The sequence below is a fragment of the Anomaloglossus baeobatrachus genome (genome assembly GCF_048569485.1).
Source record: "Anomaloglossus baeobatrachus isolate aAnoBae1 chromosome 11 unlocalized genomic scaffold, aAnoBae1.hap1 SUPER_11_unloc_1, whole genome shotgun sequence".
NCBI lineage: Eukaryota > Metazoa > Chordata > Amphibia > Anura > Aromobatidae > Anomaloglossus > Anomaloglossus baeobatrachus.
The window spans coordinates 561,569-581,288 of NW_027441825.1; the positions used below are offsets into that span (position 1 = coordinate 561,569).

Here is a 19,720-nt window from a genome sequence, read left to right on the forward strand (position 1 = left end):
TCATTGCAGTGGGTGCAAAAAGCACCATTCTTCTTGTTTTTGCTCTGCAAAACAGCCTTTTCAAGGGTTGGCTTGGGTGACAAAATGTCTTCTGTAGGCGTGGGTTTGTCTCCCTCTCCCTAAGATGTGTCCGGTATAGGCCAGGGTGCCACTCAAGGCCGTAACCAATTCGGGTTATAGCTTCTCGGCCTTTTGGCTAAGATCAAGTGTAGTTTCGGAGGACGCTACCTTGGTCGGTACTGGAAGGTGCCTGGGATTGCACGTCTGCCGGCCTTGAGGAAGTGTGTGCGCCTTCTGGTGACACATAGCCCTCTTGTGCCTGGACGGTTCCCAGGCAACGGGAGGCGATCACCTTTGTTATTTTGAAGTCCTACTGATAAACAGAAAAAAAAAAAAATTAAATCTGTTCTTATCAGTTTAATATCTGATACGTCCCCTCTCTGGGGACCATATATTAAATGGATTTTTAGAACAAGGAGATGGAAAAAATCTTGCTCTGTCCACTGCACGCATTGACCTGGTATTGCAGTACCTCCAGGACCGGTGCACCCCTTCTTAACCCAGTTTCCAAAAGCAGAACTCAATTCACCTGATTCAAATGAGCCCCATTAGTGAATTGAAAGAAAGCAAAAACTTTATATGCACCTCAATTTGGCCAATTCACTTTTCACACTTTCACCCTTTTTTTATCTTTCACACCTTTTACTTGCTTTATTGATGCAAAAAGCTGTGCCAAATAGCAAACTCATCTCCACTCAACTTGACCAACTCTGCTATGTCCCGTGCAGTATCTTATTCTCAGTCTTATCTAGATCATTTGCAATTGAATAGAATAGATCCCTTTTGGCTGCTTATGACTGTGTAAAATATGTAGTTTTACTGGGCTGGGATGAGAGAATCCATTGAAGCATGGTGTAGGGATTGTGGTTCCTGTGTGCTAAGAAGAGAGGCTGGCACCAGCCAGAAAGCCCCATTGCAGCCAATAATCACTTAATAACTTTTTCAACTTGTCATCATATGGGAGGCCTTCCATTCCTTGTAGTAGTCTAGTTGCCCACCTTTGAACTGACTCTAACTTCTGAATGTCCTTATTAAAATGTGGAGCCCAAAACTGGTTCCCATATTCCAGATGTAGCCTTACAAGTGATTTATAGAGGTGTAACAATACGTTGGGATCACGGGATCTAATCTCCCTTTTTATACACCCTAAAATCTTGTCCCAAGCAGCATTCCATCAGCCTCTGGAAGGTTCCTGGCGCATTGCACAGCTCGAAGGGCATGCTTTTGAACTCGCAGAGACCCATAGGGGTGGCGAAGGCGGTCTTCTCCCGGTCTGCCTCAGCAACGGACACTTGCCAATAGTGACTAGTGAGATCAAGGGTAGAAAAATAATTTGCAGTTCTCAATGCAGCTAGCGATTCCTCAATACGGGGAGTGGTGCCGTCCTTCTTTTTTAACAGGATCAACAGAGCTGCCCAAAGGCTACAACTGTCACGGATAACCCCAGCCGCCTTCATGTTGCTCAACATGTCCTTGGTACACTGGCAATGTGAAGGTGGTATTGGCTTATAGCTCTCTTTGATGGGTGGGTGTGCACCTGTGGGGATGTGGTGTTGGACCCCTTTTATTCCCCCAAAATCTAGCGGGCTTCCCACCGGTAACCCGCTCCCCAGCTTGGATGGATGCTGAGGGAGCCCCTTTTGCCCGCAGGCTCTGGCCCTGGGAACTGTAGCCTTGGCGGTGACTGTGCTTCCCTCTACGGTGTGAGCTGTTGCCTTCAATCGGGTCTTGACTGCTGGGAAACCCTGGAGGTTCCTGTCGCTAACGGATTTGACCGGTTTTACGGCGACTCCTAGCCTGGTCGGGGTCCGTAGGCCCTGCCGGATGGTGCTGGCTTCTCTTCACTCCCCGATCTGGTACCGGCGGGCCACCGCCCATCCCCGGTCCGTACGGTTCACTCCAATCAGCCTCTCCTGCAGAAGGTCACCACCGTCTGCCAACCTTGCTGAGTGCCCGGGCCACACACCCGGACACGGTCAGTCTCCTCTCCTCTTCACTTCTCTAACTCCAAAACTGATCTCTAATCTGACTCCTTTTCCCGCCTCCAGGACTGTGAACTCCTCGGTGGGTGGGATCAACCGCCTGGCCCACCCCCTGGTGTGGACATCAGCCCCTGGAGGAAGGCAACTAGGATTTGTGTTTAGCTTCGGTGTGCCTAGCCGGAGTGTAGAGTGTGTTGGTGTAGTACCTGTGACGACCTGGCTTGTCCAGGGCGCCACATTCCCCTATAGTAAAATGCAGACCGTCCGCGGGCTGCCCGTCCATCACCGGTTTTATTTTCACAACTGAAAAAGAATAAAACGGTAAAACATGTAAAAGCATCATAAACATTTTACAACGGTACAGCTTCCGCTCTTCTCCCACCCAAACAACCTGGCCCTGATGCTGCCCCTAAGAAGCGGGCAGCACCCCTTGACCCCAGTCCAGCACCAAGTTGCCCGAGCGGGTTCTGTCTCTTTCAGGGGGCCCACGTCCAAGGGGACCCCTGAACCCCCGGAGGATCGCCACCGGTTACGGTAGTGGCGGGCCTAGGCCATCCCTTTCCTCCAGGCCCATCCTCCCAAATCAGCCTCTCCGGAGGCGGTAACGGTGTCAAGCCAACAAACATTTTTATTTACATTGCGCTAAGTTTGTGGTTGCCCTGCAAGTTCTCGGGCTTGTCCGTAAGCAGTTCCTTACGCAATGGTTGCACAGTCCCTACGGGGACAACAGTTGCCGGCAACGGCCGGTTTAATCACGGTTCAATCAGGTAAACTTCTTTGGTTGATCATCTTTACTTATCATTTAAAACTTTCAAACTGGTACACTCAACACATAAAGCCCCCCCCTTTTAAAGAGTAGTTTCCCTGTACCTAAGTGGGGGTCTACCTAGGTTGGGGCGAGTGGACCTTCGGGGTCCGGTGTCAGTGGTGACAGGCAGTGGGGCAGAGGGAACAGTCAGTTCCTCCTCCCTGCTATCATGTGGGGCAGGCGGAGGCGTAGGGGAGCTGGGTACAGGTACATCCCTGGGCACTGGCTCGCGGTTAACCGTTTCCATCATTTCTTCATCCACGGGTTGTGGGAACAGTATCACTGGAAGGATCACCGCACCGTTCTGTGTAGGCCAGTCTGCTGGAAAATCACCCATCATGGTGTGGATTACCTCTTTTTCCTTCTCCACTGGACTGGGAACTGGAGCCTCATCCGCTACTCTCAATGCTGGTGGGCACTTCTTCAGGTGGTCTCGGGAAACCGTGGCCAAAGTCCCCCCCTGGTCACGGCTGATCTGGTAGGCCTTCCCATTCTCCCATCCTGTGGGCTGGACTACATACGGGGTTTTTTCCCATTGATCATCCAGCTTGTGGGCCCTTCTTTTCCGCTTCAGCACTACATCCCCAGGTTGGAAGGAACCGGCAGGCGCCTTCTTGTTGAAGCACTGCTCCTGTTGTCCCCGACTCCGGCACAAGTTCTTTTCAACATACTCCTGGACCTGTCGGTACTGTGTCCTCCGCCGAGTGTCCCATTCAGCTGTCGACAGGAGTGCTTCTGAAGCTTCCAAGCCCATTTCCAGATCCACTGGTAGCCGGCCGGGACGAGCTCTCATCAGGTATGCTGGAGTGCATTTCGTAGAGCTGGAAGGGATGTTGTTGTACATATCGACCAGGTCAGGTAGCTTCTCCAGCCACAGGTTCCGCTCTTCCAGTGGTAACGTCTTGAGGAGGCCCAGGACCAAGTGGTTCATCTTTTCACAAATGCCATTGGTTTGGGCGTGGTAAGGCGTGGTCCGGATTTTCTTGCAGCCGTACAACTGGCAGAATTCCTGGAATACCTCTGCTTCAAAGGCCGGACCCTGGTCGGTAAGCACCCTCTCCGGGTACCAATGCGGTCAACAGAAATAAGCCTGGAAAGCCTTAGCAGCGGTGCGGCCGGTTAAGTCCTTAACTGGGACAACCACCAGGAACCTCGAGTAGTGGTCTCCGATGGTCAGAGCGTAGGTGTACCCACTTCGGCTGGGGGTGAGCTTTACATGGTCAAGGGCAACCAGCTCCAGCGGTTGGTGTGTAATGATCGGGTGTAGGGGTGCCTTCTGGCTGGCCTCGTCCTTCCTTCTCAATGCGCAAGGGCCACATTCTCGGCACCAGGCCTCCACAGATTCCCGCATTCCACTCCAATAGAACCGCTCTCTTAACAACATCTCTAGCTTCTTCCACCCGAAGTGCACTGCACCATCATGGTATGCTTGCAGGACGGTGGGCACGTTAGCCTGGGGAATCACCAGCTGGCGGATCTTCTCGTGAGTCTTTGGATTAATCAGCTCGCGATACAACTTCCCCTGGTGTAGGTATAGCCGGGTCCGTTCTTGCCACAGACGTTGGGCTTCGGCAGGGGCAGCAGGGTCTATCCCAGCAGAACCCTGTTCCACTAGAGTCTTGACCAGGCGGACAGCAGGTGCCTGGTCCTGAGCTTCCTGCCAGTCCTGTCGGGGCAGCGGATCCAGGTTCACCCGTTGTTGGTAGACGTGCACCTTCTCAGTGAATGGCCGGTGAAATGCAGGCAACTCGATCTCTTCGAGGTCATCATCCTCTGGCCCCTCTTCCGACAGGTGGGGCATCCGGGAGAGTGCATTGGCATTGACGTTGGTACGGCCGGCCCGGTACTTGATGGTGAAATCGTAGTTGGCTAACCTGGTCACCCACCGCTGCTCCAACGCGCCCAGCTTGGCCGTATCTAGATGGGTCAGCAGGTTATTGTCTGTGTACGTGGTGAACTTGGCTGCTGCCAGGTAATGGCGGAACCGCTCGGTGATAGCCCACACCAGTGCCAAGAGCTCAAGCTTGAAGGAGATGTAGTTCTCAGGGTTCCTCTCAGTCGGTCGGAGTTTTCGGCTAGCATAAGCTATTACCTTTTCCCTTCTGTCTTGGACCTGGGATAGAACAGCCCCCAAGCCCACATTGCTGGCGTCGGTGTAGAGGATGAATGGGCGGCTGTAGTCAGGGTACGCTAGGATTTCCTCTCCGGTCAGGGCTGTTCTCAGCTGGCGGAAGGATTCCTCATGCTTTTCTTCCCACACCAATGGGGCTACTAGGGATCTACCACCCTTGGTCTGTCATACGAGGAGGTCTTGCATGGGGGCAGCCATCTTTGTGTACCCCTTAATGAAGCGACGGTAATATCCCACCAGGGCCAGAAACTGCCTCACTTCCCTCACTGTGGTCGGTCTCGGCCAGTCTTGGATGGCGGTGATCTTCTCGGGGTTGGGGGCGACACCTTCCGCACCAACCACATGTCCTAGGTACTGCACTCTGGGTTTCAGCAGATGACACTTTGAGGGCTTCAACTTCATCCCATACTTGGCAAGGGACGCGAACACCTCGGCTAGGTACTCCAGGTGGGCTTCATACGTCTGTGAGTACACAATCACATCATCCAAGTACAGCAAAACGGTCCCATAGGCAGTCTTCTCTCGGTCTTCCGGTGCCACGGCCACCTGCCAGTACCCGCTGGTGAGGTCAAGGGTGGAGAAGTAGTTAGCGGTTCTCAGCGAGGCCAGGGACTCTTTGATGCGGGGCAGAGGGTAAGCATCCTTATGCGTTATCTGGTTAATCTTCCGGTAATCCACACACATCCGCATGGTGCCATCCTTCTTCTTAACCAGCACCAACGGAGCGGCCCAGGGACTACAGCTGTCCCTAATAACCCCTGCCTCCTTCATGTTCCTCAACATGTCTTTGGCGCATTGGTAGTGCGCAGGGGGAATAGGCCTGTATCTCTCTTTAATAGGGGAGTGTGTACCGGTAGGGATGTGGTGTTGAACCCCTTTAATCTGCCCAAAATCTAGAGGGTGCTTGCTAAAAACCCGCTCATACTCCTGTACCACCCGGTATACCCCTTCCTTGTGGTGTATGGGGGTATCATCAGTGCCGACATGTAGCTCTCGATACCACTCGCCTAACTCCCCCAGGGATGAGTGGGAACCGGCAGCAGGCGGTGTGACCGGGGGAACGGCTTCATGGATCGTGTGGGGATCTAGAGTGAGCAATTTGGCAAGGGTAGCGTACCGGGTGGTGCATGAATGCACACATATTGGTTTTATAATCTTATTGTATTACTTTATATTCTTATTTCACTTGTGCATATCTCCACCATAATCCTGGCTAAGAAATATAGCTTTTTTTGGGGTACACAGGTAGTAAGGTCTTCTTTCTATTTCTTTAGGGGTGATATAGCCTGGTGGAACTCTAGACCTCTAACATTATATATGCACCCTTTTTCTTTATGGTTCTTGGACACCTTATAACATTCTTCCATACATATATATCTTTCTCATAAATTATAAATAATTAGGCATTTTTATATATTTTATTTACATTTTCATAAATAACTTTTTACAAAGCATGGGGGACATTCTCACATACATATAATTTTCATGTACGCATTCTGAAAATTTACGCATAAACCGTACACACTCCTTTTTGTAACAATTTCTATAACTCATTCGCTGAACTCTCATCCCGGATATTCATTCTTACACCGAATTTCCTGTTATAACACAACATTCATGATTTTTATTCAATTTATTTTTATTTTTTAGGTTTATTAGTAGTGATGAGCGAGTACTAAAAAGCTCGGGTGCTCGAAGCTCGGGCCGAGCCTCCCAAGATACTCGTGTACTCGGCCCGAGCACCGAGCCCAATGTTATCCTATGGGAGACCCGAGTATTTTTGTGAAATGACCACCGGCAGCATGTAGAAACCCTAAAAATGGCACAAAAGTCTCCGAAGAGTGCTCAAATGACATGGCAACAGCATGGGGAAGACCCCTTGAAGCATTTATCACTCAAAAGTCACAGCTGTGAATAATTTTGTCCGCGTTTTACGCCATTTTTACGGACTCACCAGAAAACCTTCCAAAATGACACCAAAATGATTTTTCATAGCGGAAATGTTAAGGGCACATACCCAATAGTGAGATAGAGCTAATGTATGTTACTTTTTGAGATCAATACATGAAAGATTTTACGTAAAACATTGTGTGGCACTCCGATGTCCCTGAGAAGAGACGTACATAAAGGCCTCTGAGTCTAATGTGCCCATTTTGAGGAACTGAGTCTTTGTAGTATTTTCCTTTGCCAGGGCAGTCCAAAATTGTGAGGTTCACCAATGCCCCTGCATACAGACGTGCATGAAGGCCTGTAAACCTGAAGTGCCCATTGTAAGGAAGTGGGTCTATTGTAGTATAGCCCTTAGGCAGGGCAGCCAAAAATTGGGAGGCTCCACGTTGTCCCTGGATAGAGACGTGCATGAGGGCCTCAAAACATTAAGTGTCCAGTGTCAGGAAGTGGGTGTATTATAGTATAGCCCTTAGGCAGGGCAGCCAAAAATTGGGAGGCTCCACGTTGTCCCTGGATAGAGACGTGCATGAGGGCCTGTAAACCTGAAGTGCCCATTGGAAGGAAGTGGGTCTTTTGTAGTATAGCCCTTTGGCAGGGCAGCCAAAAATTGGGAGGCTCCACGTTGTCCCTGGATAGAGACGTGCATGAGGGCCTGTAAACCTGAAGTGCCCATTGGAAGGTAGTGGGTCTTTTGTAGTATAGCCCTTTGGCAGGGCAGCCAAAAATTGGGAGGCTCCACGTTGTCCCTGGATAGAGACATGCATGAGGGCCTCAAAACATTAAGTGTCCATTGTCAGGAAGTGGGTGTATTATAGTATAGCCCTTAGGCAGGGCAGCCAAAAATTGGGAGGCTCCACGTTGTCCCTGGATAGAGACGTGCATGAGGGCCTGTAAACCTGAAGTGCCCATTGGAAGGAAGTGGGTCTTTTGTAGTATAGCCCTTTGGCAGGGCAGCCAAAAATTGGGAGGCTCCACGTTGTCCCTGGATAGAGACGTGCATGAGGGCCTCAAAACATTAAGTGTCCATTGTCAGGAAGTGGGTGTATTATAGTATAGCCCTTTGGCAGGGCAGCCAAAAATTGGGAGGCTCCACGTTGTCCCTGGATAGAGACGTGCATGAGGGCCTCAAAACATTAAGTGTCCATTGTCAGGAAGTGGGTGTATTATAGTATAGCCCTTAGGCAGTGCAGCCAAAAATTGGGAGGCTCCACGTTGTCCCTGGATAGAGACGTGCATGAGGGCCTCAAAACATTAAGTGTCCATTGTCAGGAAGTGGGTCATTTGTAGTATAGCCCTTTGGCAGGGCAGCCAAAAATTGGGAGGCTCCACGTTGTCACTGGATAGAGACGTGCATGAGGGCCTCAAAACATTAAGTGTCCATTGTCAGGAAGTGGGTGTATTATAGTATAGCCCTTAGGCAGGGCAGCCAAAAATTGGGAGGCCCCACGTTGTCCCTGGATAGAGACGTGCATGAGGGCCTCAAAACATTAAGTGTCCATTGTCAGGAAGTGGGTCTTTTGTAGTATAGCCCTTTGGCAGGGCAGCCAAAAATTGGGAGGCTCCACGTTGTCCCTGGATAGAGACGTGCATGAGGGCCTCAAAACATTAAGTGTCCATTGTCAGGAAGTGGGTGTATTATAGTATAGCCCTTTGGCAGGGCAGCCAAAAATTGGGAGGCTCCACGTTGTCCCTGCATAGAGACGTGCATGAGGGCCTCAAAACATTGTTCCCATTGCAAAGGAGCGGGTCTCCTGTCGTTGTAACGTGGAGCCTCCCAATTTTTGGCTGCCCTGCCAAAGGGCTATACTACAAAAGACCCACTTCCTGACAATGGACACTTAATGTTTTGAGGCCCTCATGCACGTCTCTATCCAGGGACAACGTGGAGCCTCCCAATTTTTGGCTGCCCTGCCTAAGGGCTATACTATAATACACCCACTTCCTGACAATGGACACTTAATGTTTTGAGGCCCTCATGCACGTCTCTATCCAGGGACAACGTGGAGCCTCCCAATTTTTGGCTGCCCTGCCAAAGGGCTATACTATAATACACCCACTTCCTGACAATGGACACTTAATGTTTTGAGGCCCTCATGCACGTCTCTATCCAGGGACAACGTGGAGCCTCCCAATTTTTGGCTGCCCTGCCAAAGGGCTATACTACAAAAGACCCACTTCCTTCCAATGGGCACTTCAGGTTTACAGGCCCTCATGCACGTCTCTATCCAGGGACAACGTGGAGCCTCCCAATTTTTGGCTGCCCTGCCTAAGGGCTATACTATAATACACCCACTTCCTGACAATGGACACTTAATGTTTTGAGGCCCTCATGCATGTCTCTATCCAGGGACAACGTGGAGCCTCCCAATTATTGGCTGCCCTGCCAAAGGGCTATACTACAAAAGACCCACTTCCTTCCAATGGGCACTTCAGGTTTACAGGCCCTCATGCACGTCTCTATCCAGGGACAACGTGGAGCCTCCCAATTTTTGGCTGCCCTGCCAAAGGGCTATACTACAAAAGACCCACTTCCTTCCAATGGGCACTTCAGGTTTACAGGCCCTCATGCACATCTCTATCCAGGGACAACGTGGAGCCTCCCAATTTTTGGCTGCCCTGCCTAAGGGCTATACTATAATACACCCACTTCCTGACACTGGACACTTAATGTTTTGAGGCCCTCATGCACGTCTCTATCCAGGGACAACGTGGAGCCTCCCAATTTTTGGCTGCCCTGCCTAAGGGTTATACTACAATAGACCCACTTCCTTACAATGGGCACTTCAGGTTTACAGGCCATCATGCACGTCTGTATGCAGGGGCATTGGTGAACCTCACAATTTTGGACTGCCCTGGCAAAGGAAAATACTACAAAGACTCAGTTCCTCAAAATGGGCACATTAGACTCAGAGGCCTTTATGTACGTCTCTTCTCAGGGACATCGGAGTGCCACACAATGTTTTACGTAAAATCTTTCATGTATTGATCTCAAAAAGTAACATACATTAGCTTTATCTCACTATTGGGTATGTGCCCTTAACATTTCCGCTATGAAAAATCATTTTGGTGTCATTTTGGAAGGTTTTCTGGTGAGTCCGTAAAAATGGCGTAAAACGCGGACAAAATTATTCACAGCTGTGACTTTTGAGTGATAAATGCTTCAAGGGGTCTTCCCCATGCTGTTGCCATGTCATTTGAGCACTCTTCGGAGACTTTTGTGCCATTTTTAGGGTTTCTACATGCTGCCGGTGGTCATTTCACAAAAATACTCGGGTCTCCCATAGGATAACATTGGGCTCGGTGCTCGGGCCGAGTACACGAGTATCTTGGGAGGCTCGGCCCGAGCTTCGAGCACCCGAGCTTTTTAGTACTCGCTCATCACTACTAATAAACCTAAAAAATAAAAATAAATTGAATAAAAATCATGAATGTTGTGTTATAACAGGAAATTCGGTGTAAGAATGAATATCCGGGATGAGAGTTCAGCGAATGAGTTATAGAAATTGTTACAAAAAGGAGTGTGTACGGTTTATGCGTAAATTTTCAGAATGCGTACATGAAAATTATATGTATGTGAGAATGTCCCCCATGCTTTGTAAAAAGTTATTTATGAAAATGTAAATAAAATATATAAAAATGCCTAATTATTTATAATTTATGAGAAAGATATATATGTATGGAAGAATGTTATAAGGTGTCCAAGAACCATAAAGAAAAAGGGTGCATATATAATGTTAGAGGTCTAGAGTTCCACCAGGCTATATCACCCCTAAAGAAATAGAAAGAAGACCTTACTACCTGTGTACCCCAAAAAAAGCTATATTTCTTAGCCAGGATTATGGTGGAGATATGCACAAGTGAAATAAGAATATAAAGTAATACAATAAGATTATAAAACCAATATGTGTGCATTCATGCACCACCCGGTACGCTACCCTTGCCAAATTGCTCACTCTAGATCCCCACACGATCCATGAAGCCGTTCCCCCGGTCACACCGCCTGCTGCCGGTTCCCACTCATCCCTGGGGGAGTTAGGCGAGTGGTATCGAGAGCTACATGTCGGCACTGATGATACCCCCATACACCACAAGGAAGGGGTATACCGGGTGGTACAGGAGTATGAGCGGGTTTTTAGCAAGCACCCTCTAGATTTTGGGCAGATTAAAGGGGTTCAACACCACATCCCTACCGGTACACACTCCCCTATTAAAGAGAGATACAGGCCTATTCCCCCTGCGCACTACCAATGCGCCAAAGACATGTTGAGGAACATGAAGGAGGCAGGGGTTATTAGGGACAGCTGTAGTCCCTGGGCCGCTCCGTTGGTGCTGGTTAAGAAGAAGGATGGCACCATGCGGATGTGTGTGGATTACCGGAAGATTAACCAGATAACGCATAAGGATGCTTACCCTCTGCCCCGCATCAAAGAGTCCCTGGCCTTGCTGAGAACCGCTAACTACTTCTCCACCCTTGACCTCACCAGCGGGTACTGGCAGGTGGCCGTGGCACCGGAAGACCGAGAGAAGACTGCCTATGGGACCGTTTTGCTGTACTTGGATGATGTGATTGTGTACTCACAGACGTATGAAGCCCACCTGGAGCACCTAGCCGAGGTGTTCGCGTCCCTTGCCAAGTATGGGATGAAGTTGAAGCCCTCAAAGTGTCATCTGCTGAAACCCAGAGTGCAGTACCTAGGACATGTGGTTGGTGCGGAAGGTGTCGCCCCCAACCCCGAGAAGATCACCGCCATCCAAGACTGGCCGAGACCGACCACAGTGAGGGAAGTGAGGCAGTTTCTGGGCCTGGTGGGATATTACCGTCGCTTCATTAAGGGGTACACAAAGATGGCTGCCCCCATGCAAGACCTCCTCGTAGGACAGACCAAGGGTGGTAGATCCCTAGTAGCCCCATTGGTGTGGGAAGAAAAGCATGAGGAATCCTTCCGCCAGCTGAGAACAGCCCTGACCGGAGAGGAAATCCTAGCGTACCCTGACTACAGCCGCCCATTCATCCTCTACACCGACGCCAGCAATGTGGGCTTGGGGGCTGTTCTATCCCAGGTCCAAGACAGAAGGGAAAAGGTAATAGCTTATGCTAGCCGAAAACTCCGACCGACTGAGAGGAACCCTGAGAACTACATCTCCTTCAATCTTGAGCTCTTGGCACTGGTGTGGGCTATCACCGAGCGGTTCCGCCATTACCTGGCAGCAGCCAAGTTCACCGCGTACACAGACAATAACCTGCTGACCCATCTAGATACGGCCAAGCTGGGCGCGTTGGAGCAGCGGTGGGTGACCAGGTTAGCCAACTACGATTTCACCATCAAGTACTGGGCCGGCCGTACCAACGTCAATGCCAATGCACTCTCCCGGATGCCCCACCTGTCGGAAGAGGGGCCAGAGGATGATGACCTCGAAGAGATCGAGTTGCCTGCATTTCACCGGCCATTCACTGAGAAGGTGCACGTCTACCAACAACGGGGCCTCCCATATGATGACAAGTTGAAAAAGTTATTAAGTGATTATTGGCTGCAATGGGGCTTTCTGGCTGGTGCCAGCCTCTCTTCTTAGCACACAGGAACCACAATCCCTACACCATGCTTCAATGGATTCTCTCATCCCAGCCCAGTAAAACTACATATTTTACACAGTCATAAGTAGCCAAAAGGGATCTATTCTATTCAATTGCAAATGATCTAGATAAGACTGAGAATAAGATACTGCACGGGACATAGCAGAGTTGGTCAAGTTGAGTGGAGATGAGTTTGCTATTTGGCACAGCTTTTTGCATCAATAAAGCAAGTAAAAGGTGTGAAAGATAAAAAAAAGGGTGAAAGTGTGAAAAGTGAATTGGCCAAATTGAGGTGCATATAAAGTTTTTGCTTTCTTTCAATTCACTAATGGGGCTCATTTGAATCAGGTGAATTGAGTTCTGCTTTTGGAAACTGGGTTAAGAAGGGGTGCACCGGTCCTGGAGGTACTGCAATACCAGGTCAATGCGTGCAGTGGACAGAGCAAGATTTTTTCCATCTCCTTGTTCTAAAAATCCATTTAATATATGGTCCCCAGAGAGGGGACGTATCAGATATTAAACTGATAAGAACAGATTTAAAATTTTTTTTTTTCTGTTTATCAGTAGGACTTCAAAATAACAAAGGTGATCGCCTCCCGTTGCCTGGGAACCGTCCAGGCACAAGAGGGCTATGTGTCACCAGAAGGCGCACACACTTCCTCAAGGCCGGCAGACGTGCAATCCCAGGCACCTTCCAGTACCGACCAAGGTAGCGTCCTCCGAAACTACACTTGATCTTAGCCAAAAGGCCGAGAAGCTATAACCCGAATTGGTTACGGCCTTGAGTGGCACCCTGGCCTATACCGGACACATCTTAGGGAGAGGGAGACAAACCCACGCCTACAGAAGACATTTTGTCACCAAGCCAACCCTTGAAAAGGCTGTTTTGCAGAGCAAAAACAAGAAGAATGGTGCTTTTTGCAGCCGCCGCCCACTGCAATGAATCTGAATAACTCCTCCTTTTGGACACAAGCACCTCCCCTCCCCCTTGCAGTCTTTCCAATTCATGATACAAAAAGACGGACGGACAGGACAGGACAGGACAGGCTGCCTGACTTTCCGTCACTGCCACCCTTTGCCATCCTTGCCCGTAGAAAGCCCTTTCATCATCCCCAAACCCTAATCTTTTCCCTTCCCTTCCCAGATGCGTCTCACTCCCTTTCATTAGGAAGTGAGCGCAGCCTTTTCTCCGTTCTGCACATGCGCGACGTTAAACACAAATGCGCAGGTGTGACGCCCTAGCAGCAGTCGGACTGCTCGGCAGACACTTTGATGAAAAACAAAAAGGTTTTTTACGGGGGAGAATATTTGTGACGCCACCTGCGGTGTGCGGTAATAAGGAATACCGCCGCTGCTGTATTGGAGTGCCGGGGCTGATGGTGTTGGGGCAGCCTGGTGGTGATTCCCTCCGCAGGTAGGGGCCCCGGGACTCAGGGTAGGGAATAGGTAGGAACAGCCTATATTGATATAGGGCCGGCAGGACGCTGGGGGCCAGGGTACTCACTCAGGTGTGATGACGCATTCAGTGGACACAGACTCTGAGGTAAACAAAGTCTCTTGGTACTGCTGCACTCGGTGACTGCACGTGCGGTGGTCCCTTTCAGTGATTCTGTGGTGGACTGGAGCCTTCCTCCATACACTGTATACTGTGTGTGTCCCTGGCCCCGTTGGCTTGAAACCTTCGGGTCCCGTCCCTCTTTTTAATTGGGACCTGCTCTTAGCAGCTGGCACGTGGGATTTTCTGTGACTGCTCTGTGTGGGAAGTCCTATCCCTCCGCTGTGCTGACGCCGCTAATCTCTGAGCCGTCAAGTACAGGCCACTGTCTGCGACCCAGCCAGGCTCTCCTCAGGGAGCTCTTAATCCCCAGGTCCTCTCTCTTTTTCAGTTACTACCAACTGTCTAACTGACTCCTCCCACCAGCCTGTCTGACTCATAGGTGGGCGGTTCCTTTCCCAGCTGGAACCACGCCCCTGGTGTGCCTGACAAGTGTAGTGTTTGGGTGACTAGGATTTGTGCTGTTAGTACAGAATCACTGTTGCGGACCCCGGAACCAAGGAGGGTGGGCCCTGCACCAAGGATAGAGAATAGTGCAGTTCCCTGTGACACCCTGGATTAGTCCAGGGGCGTCACATTCCCCCTTGGTTAAACGTAGCTCGTCCCCGAGCTACAGTGCACCCAGAGTGTTTATTTTTATCTGCAAAAAGTGAACATTTTAATAAGAAAAACATATCTATCCATCCCACGCAGGGGAGGCACTTGAACCCAACGTTTCGCTTTCCCAGTCCTTCATCCCACCCCCAAAGTTCCAAAAGGAGGCAAGCCACCGTTCCTGTTGGTGGCCAGACCTGGGCCATATGTCTCCCAGGTCTCTCCTCCACCTGTGTCTTCTCCTGTAGGTGGGGATGCAGTCCGTGGCTATGAATGGGAAATAACCATTTACAATAGCACCAGTTCGTGCTGGCTACCACCAGTCCTGTAGCCAAAGGTCCATTTTCAATAAAACTTATCATTGGTCGTCAATCAGGTCATGAATCCAGGTAATTAAAATAAAATCAACATTCTTCTTATCAACACTCTATATCAACATGTCTTACATGACTATCTTTAGCATGGAAAATAGTAGAATTAAAAGCATGGAAAATACTAAACATTTTTAAATTTACTCTATATTTAGACTATTTACATTAGGGTAGAGTAGCCGGGTTCCGCTACCATTCCTCATCTCTGAACCTATGTGGGGGCTGACCAAAGTTCACACGGGTGGACCTTCTCAGCTCCTGGCTTCCCTCTAACCCTTGTACTGTGGTGTTTGCTACTACCTGTTCCCCACTACTAGTGCTAGGTGTTGTAGGTGGTAATCTACGTGTTCGTGGTGCTGGTATGGGTACTTCTCTAGGTGCAATGATTTCAGGCCTCCTTGGTTCTGGTTCTTCCGCGGGTTGCGGGAATGTGAGTACAGGCACAATCACTGCTCCATTGTACATAGGCCAATCTTCCGGGAAGTCACCTAGGATGGTGTGGATCACTCTCTTCTTTTTCTCAGTCACTTGAGGTTGGGGCTGTTCTTCCTTCTGGATGTTCAGGGGTTCAGGGCACTTTTTCAAGTGGTCACGGGAAATTACAGCTGTGGTTCTTCCTTGGTCCTTGCTGACAAGACAGGTCTTCTGGTTGTTGAAATTGGAAGGCTGGACCACATATGGCTCTCTTTCCCACTGGTCGTCCAGTTTATGCATCTTTCTTTTTCTTTTTAAGACCACTTCTCCTGGTGAAAATGGAGGGGCTTGGGCTTGCTTGTTAAAGCTTCTTTCTTGCTTTTCCCTACTTTGGTCCAGATTCTCCTCGACATACTCTTGAATTTGCCTGTATTGAGCTCTACGCTTGGTATCCCAATCTGCATTTGGGGAATAAACTTCAGGCATCTCAACTTCCATCTCCAGATCCACTGGCAGTTACTGAGGCCCGGTCCTGATCTGTCCAGGTCTCCGCCTCCAGCTCTGCGGCGCCTGATAACTGGCCGAGTAGTACAGACGCTTGCTGCCGGTCATTCATCCCAAACATATCCAGGAGTGTGCGGATTTTTCTTTTGAATCCTTGCAGAGTGTCAGGGGAACCATCATATTGTGGTAGCCAGGTAGCGCCTGGCACATACGGTAAAGTCATTGGCATTATCTGCGCGGTCGCTCGTGCGTCCATGTCACCTTGATCTTGAGGGGGAACTGCCGCTGCGCTCGCTTCACCCGGCGCCGACATCTTTCTATGCCCCCTTGGTTTTCAGCAGCAAGATGGCGGCAACTGAATTTTTTTTTTTTTTATTCACTTTGGGCTCAACAGTTTTGGAGAAGGCGCACGTCACCCAGGTTAGTGGGTCCAGTCCAATCCTGTTCGTGACGCCAAAAATCAATGTGTGACGCCCTAGCAGCAGTCGGACTGCTCGGCAGACACTTTGATGAAAAACAAAAAGGTTTTTTACGGGGGAGAATATTTGTGACGCCACCTGCGGTGTGCGGTAATAAGGAATACCGCCGCTGCTGTATGGGAGTGCCGGGGCTGATGGTGTTGGGGCAGCCTGGTGGTGATTCCCTCCGCAGGTAGGGGCCCCGGGACTCAGGGTAGGGAATAGGTAGGAACAGCCTATATTGATATAGGGCCGGCAGGACGCTGGGGGCCAGGGTACTCACTCAGGTGTGATGACGCATTCAGTGGACACAGACTCTGAGGTAAACAAAGTCTCTTGGTACTGCTGCACTCGGTGACTGCACGTGCGGTGGTCCCTTTCAGTGATTCTGTGGTGGACTGGAGCCTTCCTCCATACACTGTATACTGTGTGTGTCCCTGGCCCCGTTGGCTTGAAACCTTCGGGTCCCGTCCCTCTTTTTAATTGGGACCTGCTCTTAGCAGCTGGCACGTGGGATTTTCTGTGACTGCTCTGTGTGGGAAGTCCTATCCCTCCGCTGTGCTGACGCCGCTAATCTCTGAGCCGTCAAGTACAGGCCACTGTCTGCGACCCAGCCAGGCTCTCCTCAGGGAGCTCTTAATCCCCAGGTCCTCTCTCTTTTTCAGTTACTACCAACTGTCTAACTGACTCCTCCCACCAGCCTGTCTGACTCATAGGTGGGCGGTTCCTTTCCCAGCTGGAACCACGCCCCTGGTGTGCCTGACAAGTGTAGTGTTTGGGTGACTAGGATTTGTGCTGTTAGTACAGAATCACTGTTGCGGACCCCGGAACCAAGGAGGGTGGGCCCTGCACCAAGGATAGAGAATAGTGCAGTTCCCTGTGACACCCTGGATTAGTCCAGGGGCGTCACACAGGCGTGCGTTCCATTACCCTCACTGCATTCCACTCCCATACAGGAAGTGGGCGCAGCTATTACTACGGTCGCACATAAAAGAACCCACGGCCACCACTGCACATAGCTGACTCCACCACAGGACACCCACTTCTACACCAACGCAGGTAAGACAGGATCGGCACCTCTATGCTCCCGTTACAATCAGGCTCAGTCACCATGTGATAACGCTCTCAACTCTTTAGTTGCAGGCTCCCCTTGCTTCACCTCCACTGGCTGTGCTGCCATTTCCTCTCCCACCTGGAAGGTATACTTTATTCCACTATTTTCCTGTTTCTCTCTTCCCCCTTTTCCCATAACCTACTTTTATCTGCATTTGTGGGGTATCTATATGCTATTTACATCATAGTTTTATTCATTAATATGGAAGGGAAGAGTGCCCATGAGAGTGTTGAACTGCGGAGAGCAAGAGATTAAGCTGCTCCGATTTGCCACCATTGATAAGCTGTTCTCAGTAGATACACATGCTATCCAAACAGCAGCATCCACCATTGCTTCAGCCCACCCATTCAGTGACAGCTCACCAAGTCAGCCAGAGGAGTGGTGTAAGGAATTACACGTAGGCACTGACTCCACACCTTCACATCACAAGAAGGGGGTCTACAGGCTAGTGCAAGAATACGAGCAAGTCTTCAGCAAACATCCGCTAGACTTTTGAAGAATAAAAGGGGTCAAACACTACATCCCCACAAGTGCACACCCACCCATCAAAGATAGATATAAGCCAAAACTACCTGCACATTACCAGTGTACCAAGGACATGTTGAGCAACATGAAGGAGGCTGGGGTTATCCGTGACAGTTGTAGCCTCTGGGCAGCTCCGTTGGTCCTGTTAAAGAAGAAGGACAGCACCACTCCCCTGTATTGAGGAATAGCTAGCTGCATTGAGAACTGCAAATTATTTTTCTACCCTTGATCTCACTAGTCGCTATTGGCAAGTGTCCGTTGCTGAGGCAGACCGGGAGAAGACCGCCTTTGCCACCCCGATGGGTCTCTGCGAGTTCAAAAGCATGCCCTTCGAGCTGTGCAATTTGCCAGGAACCTTCCAGAGGCTGATGGAATGCTGCTTGGGACACCGAAACTTTGAAACGGTACTGCTATACCTTTATGATGTTATTGTTTATTCTAAAGCAAACAAGATTTTAGGGTGTATAAAAAGCGAGATTAGATCCGGTGATCCCAACGTATTGTTACCCCTCTATAAATCACTTGTAAGGCCACATCTGGAATATGGGGTAAAGTCCTGAGCAGGTTGATAACCATTGGTTTGAGCATGGTAGGGTGTAGTGCGCATCTTCCTGCATCGGTAAAAGCTGCAGAAGTCCTTGAAGATTTCCGCTTCAAAGGCTGTGCCTTGATCTGTGAGGACTCTCTCTGAGTAGCCATGAGGTCTGCATAAGTGTGCTTGGAAGACCTTCGCTGCAGTATGGGCCATTAGATCTTTGACTTGTACCACAACCATAAATCTCGAGTAGTTGTCTACCATCGTAAGTGCATACGTGAGCTTGCCTCGATATTCTGCAACAAAACTCCCTTTTTCGATTTCAGTTTCAGCAAACACTACTCTTCCTGTAGAAAATATTTATCATTACCTAAGACAGTCATTCTAATGCATGACAATATTAAGGCAATTTAGTTAAAACTTGTTTTAACTCACCTTTAAGGGGATTGATGTATTTCATGGTCAATCCAGGTTTGTCAGTGATGGCACTGACATAATGTATGGCGTCTTTTTCGGGCGTTATCCTTTGCCTTTTCATTGTGAAAATCCAGTTGCCTATATCAAAGCAAATTCTACTACTTGTAAAGTATGCAGAAAATGAAATGTAGAACATATAACATCAACTGCTTAGGAACGCATCATAGGTTAGTACTTAAATGGATATTGTCATGTTCTAGTCATAATGCAAGCTGGACATTTTTCATGTTACCCTGTAATCGCCGGCCTGTTCTAATGCTCACAAGCCAAGATATAGGCTCAGCTGCTAAGGCTTCTCTCTGCCTTCTGAATGAAACTTGAATATGTCTGGGTCACTGTGTATATAGCAGGTGCTCAGAAAAAATAAGAGTCAATTCAATAGAAATAGCTCTGGCACACTATAGTGATCAATAACGTAAGAAAAGAACTCTTGGAATGCTGAAAATTCTTTATTTGTGCAAAAGGATAATTCATCCAACGTTTCGACCTTGTTTTTAGGTCTTTATCAAGGATAAAGTTATCTAAGATCATAAAGGGTTACAAAACCATATAAACACGTAATTAGTACATAGTACAACATAACAGTACAATATATTGCTACTTGAGAGTACAATGGGTCAAATGACCATGATGCACATACAAAAAATTTTTCCAAAGCCATAGTGAAAAC

At 49.2% G+C, this 19,720-nt stretch overlaps 2 pseudogenes; one reads left to right on the forward strand and one right to left on the reverse strand.

Moving 5' to 3' along the window:
• Nucleotides 1-347: 347 nt before the first annotated feature.
• LOC142260369 (U2 spliceosomal RNA) lies at nucleotides 348-554 on the forward strand (annotated as a pseudogene).
• Nucleotides 555-12,886: 12,332 nt separating this feature from the next.
• LOC142260382 (U2 spliceosomal RNA) lies at nucleotides 12,887-13,093 on the reverse strand (annotated as a pseudogene).
• Nucleotides 13,094-19,720: the final 6,627 nt, after the last annotated feature.